We start from the raw sequence: 4,250 nt of genomic DNA, 5'->3' as shown, positions 1-4,250 counted from the left end.
GTCAGATTCTTCTTCAGATGAGGAAGCAGCAGCCTTTGCCTTCAAAGTGCGAGTTCGGCCATAGTTGGGACCATAGATATCTCGTTTCTTAGATAGCTGGTACTCATGTGTGTTGAGCCTCTCAAGTATGTCAGACGGATCGAGAGACTTGAAATCAGGGCGTTCTTGTATCATAAGGGCTAAGGTGTTAAATGAGCTTTCAAGAGATCTCGGTAGCGTCTTCACTATTTCATGCTTCATAATCTCAGTGGCGCCGAGTGCTTGGAGCTCATTTGTGATATCAGTGAGACGATCAAATGTGAGCTGGACGTTCTCATTGTCGTGTCTCTTGAAGCGGTTGAAGAGGTTGCAGAGAGTATTGATCTGTTGATCTCGCTGAGTTGAGACGGCTTCATTGACCTTGGAGAGCCAGTCCCAAACTAGATTCGATGTTTCCAGAGCACTCACACGGCCATACAGTCCTTTGGTCAGATGACCACAGATGATGTTCTTGGCGGTAGAGTCCAGTTGAACAAACTTCTTTACATCAGCAGGGGTGACACCTTCACCAGTCTTGGGAACGCCGTTCTTGACGACATACCATAGATTGACATCAATGGCTTCAAGATGCATGCGCATCCTATTCTTCCAGTAGGGATATTCAGTGCCATCAAAGATGGGGCACGCAGCGGAGACTTTGATTATCCCTGCAGTCGACATAGCTAAAACTCCAAGTGGTTAAACCGAATCACACAGAACAAGGGAGTACCTTGCTCTGATACCAATTGAAAGGGCTAGTTATCGACTAGAGGGGGGTGAATAGGCGATTTTTATGAAAGTCTTCAAAACATGTGAGTTTCGAAGACAAACAATAGAAGTGACACTATTTGTATGCAGCGGAAGGTAGACTACACAAGACAAGCCATAGTCAAGTATTCAATGAAGTGAAAGAACGAAGACTATTAGCAGCTAGGTAGTAAAGATCAAGATGGAAGATAGTATGAAGCCAATTAGAACAGGTAGTCACACAGTGAAGTCAAACAGATAATGCAAGCAGGCAATGACTTCACGAAGACAAAATGTAAGAAAAGAGAAGTGAGAGATAGAACCAGTAGCTTCAGGAGGACAGAGATTTGTTCGACCAGTTCCAGTTGTTGTGACAACTGTACGTCTGGTTAGGGAGGCTGAGAATCAACTCAGAAGATCGCGTCTTCACCTTATTCCCCTTGAGCTAAGTACACCTAGTCCCCGCCCAATCACTCTGGTAAGTCTTCAAGGTAGACTTCCAAACCTTCACAGACTTCGTTCATCGGCAATCCACAATGACTCTTGGATGCTCAGAACGTGACACCTAACCGGCTGGAGGATTCACAGTCCTCAAGTGTAACAAGTCTTCAGATCACGCGGACAGAAAGACTTCAGTGATGCCAAACACTCTTTGGGCTCTAGGTGGTTTGGGCTTTGTCCTCGCAAGGATTCTCTCTCAAAAGCTTCGGAGGTGGGTTGCTCTCAAACGACAAAAGCCATGTACTAATCTGAGCAGCCACCAATTTATGGTGTAGGGGTGGGCTATTTATAGCCACTAGGCAACCCGACCTGATTTGTCCGAAATGACCCTGGGTCACTAAGGAACTGACACGTGTCACAACGGTCAGATTTCAAACACACGCGGCAGCTTGACTTGGGCTACAAGTAAAGCTGACTCATCCGACTCTGGATAAGATTTGCTCTCATTGTCTTCGCTCGAAGACATAGGATTTGGTTGAGCATCACTTTAGTCACTCTGACTTTGTTCACTTGGACCCCACTTAACAGTACGGTGGTTCCTATGACTCAACAAAGAAGAAAAGGAAACAACGAAATAACCAAGTCTTCGTGCTCCATAGTCTTCACGCAATGTCTTCCCATGTCATAGTCTTCAACATGAATAGCTTCACAGACCACCATTATCTTCAATGTCTTCACACATTTTTAGGGGTCATCTCCGGTAGGTAAACCGAATCAATGAGGGACTACTACCTGTGTTATCCTGCAATTCTCACAAACACATTAGTCCCTCAACCAGGTTTGTCGTCAATACTCCAAAACCAACTAAGGGTGGCACTAGATGCATTTACATTTACACTTTCCACCATTACCATGGTTATTACCATTATGCGCCAAACCGTTCTATTGCTAACCTTTGCCACCATCGTTTCTCTTTCCTTTGCCAGATTTATCCTCATCATAATTAGGATCCTTCGTACCATATGAGTCGGCAGATCTGGTAAGGGCATCCATGAGATTGCCCATGTCCTGGCACTTGCGCTTAAGCCACCCCAACTTCTGCTTAAGAGGCTGAAAATGACAGTTCTTCTCCAGGATTAACACAGCTTGAGCCGCCCCAATGTTGTCTGAAGAACGAATGATGGTGGCAACCTGGTGAGCCCAATGATGGGCTGACTCATCCTCGCGCTACACACAATGCTCCAAATCAATGATGGTCATCGGCTGCTTGCAAGTTCCTTGAAAATTCTTGATGAAGCATTCCTTCAACTCCGCCCAGGTGTTAAAAGAGTTGGGGGCAGGTTCTTCAACCATGTGTGAGTCGGACCATCCAACATCATAGTGAATACTTTGCACACACCGCATCACTGACATCCAACATATCCATGGCCAGCTCATAGATCTCGATCCAACCCGCCGGTTCAAGATCCGTCATGTAGTTGGGTATCTTCCGAGGACCCTTGAAGTCCTTAGGCATGCACTCGTTACAAAGAGCCGACACTAGACACAACACTCCAATGGTTTTGGTGCTCGAGCCAACTCCCACTGAATTTGACGGGATTACTGGGGGTGGCTGATAAGCCCCCTGGTTTGCCGCCTCCGCCTCTTGACGGGCCCTTGCCTCGTCCACGATTGTTTGAGCATCACCATGTGCATTGCAGGGCGGGTTACGGCATTGCTCACTGCTGGAGACTGCTGGCAACTTTGCATGCCTGTTGTAGCTATGGCTCAGTAACAGCGTGGAATGCACATGATGCCGACTATAGGAATAATTAGCCTGTTGAGCAATCGCCATTTGCAGAAGTTTGATGGCATTTCGGGTTTCCACCATGATCGGTGACTCGCCAGTGATCGGGGTTGTAGTAAGGCAGGTTGCCGCCTCCGCCATGTTATCCACCGGGTTGGAGAAGTGCCTCGGCGATGTCAGGAAACACTGTGGTGGCATATGGACACGGGGCGGGTCTGAAACCGGCTCCTCCCTCCGGGCCAGCTCTGTCCAGTGAGGTTGAGCTGCCGCCCTGCTTTCAGGCACATCATAGGTTAATTGGCGTATAACCGACGCTCCTGAAGTGCTCGGGCCTGCCCCTGGCGTATTGAACAATCGTGTTGGCTCATAATTCGAAGGTAGACGGCTCTGGTATCTCCTTCGAAAGACTGTGTTGGAATCATTTTGATCAAGGTTTAGACGCCAAGCCTCTGCCTTCAGGCGCTCCGCCTGTGCATTAATCTGAGCTTGTAGTGGTTGTTCGGGCGCTCTCCGCATTGATATTCTCCTGGGGTTTGGTCATATGCTCTCGAATCTTGTCAATCTCTGTGTTGTGTTCCGCCTAGTTTTCCGCAGTAACCTCTGTTGCCATCAGGGTCATCAAGGTGGTCACCAGTTGAGACAACACCTGAGTCGGCGGTCTGATTGAGCCGGACGCACCAGCAGCTGAGGTTGCAGGGTCAGTTGTCACTATTTCTCCAGCCGCCGAAGAGTTGAGAGTCGTTGCCGTCTTTGCCATGAAGATGGCGGATCGGCACGGCGGCTCGTATGGGTACGGAATAATGTTGCCATCGGCACAGCCACCAAGCCCGCCATCTTAAAGCTGATAGATCGACTCTGTATCATCGGTGGAGGACTCATCACCTGAGTAGATGAGAGTCTCACCTCCAGACGTGGAATTTTTCGCAAGTTTCACACCTTGCGTGAACCCGACGAAGACATGTTTTCATCCGGCTTGAATCCCGTGGGGTTGCGCGCGCCGAGCCAGCTCAACAAGGTTGGTGCAGATGTCCGGCTCGAGTTCAGATCACCAATCTTGCTGATGAATACATGAAACTTGCTGAAGGAGACCCGGTACCCGTATTCAATTAAGTCGGTCTCGGGGCCCCAGCCGGCATCATCGATGTAGAGCTTGCCGCAGCGACTCTTCGCCATCCTGTCGATGGCGTACCCCTCGATCCTGGGAAAGAGCCCTTCAAGAACTCGAAACCACCGTGCGCTGGCCCCATGGTGGGTGCCA

This window comes from Triticum aestivum, chromosome 7B (assembly GCF_018294505.1).
Source record: "Triticum aestivum cultivar Chinese Spring chromosome 7B, IWGSC CS RefSeq v2.1, whole genome shotgun sequence".
Taxonomy (NCBI): domain Eukaryota; kingdom Viridiplantae; phylum Streptophyta; class Magnoliopsida; order Poales; family Poaceae; genus Triticum; species Triticum aestivum.
The sequence above is the reverse complement of the archived record's forward strand: the minus strand, read 5'-3'. Positions refer to the sequence as shown.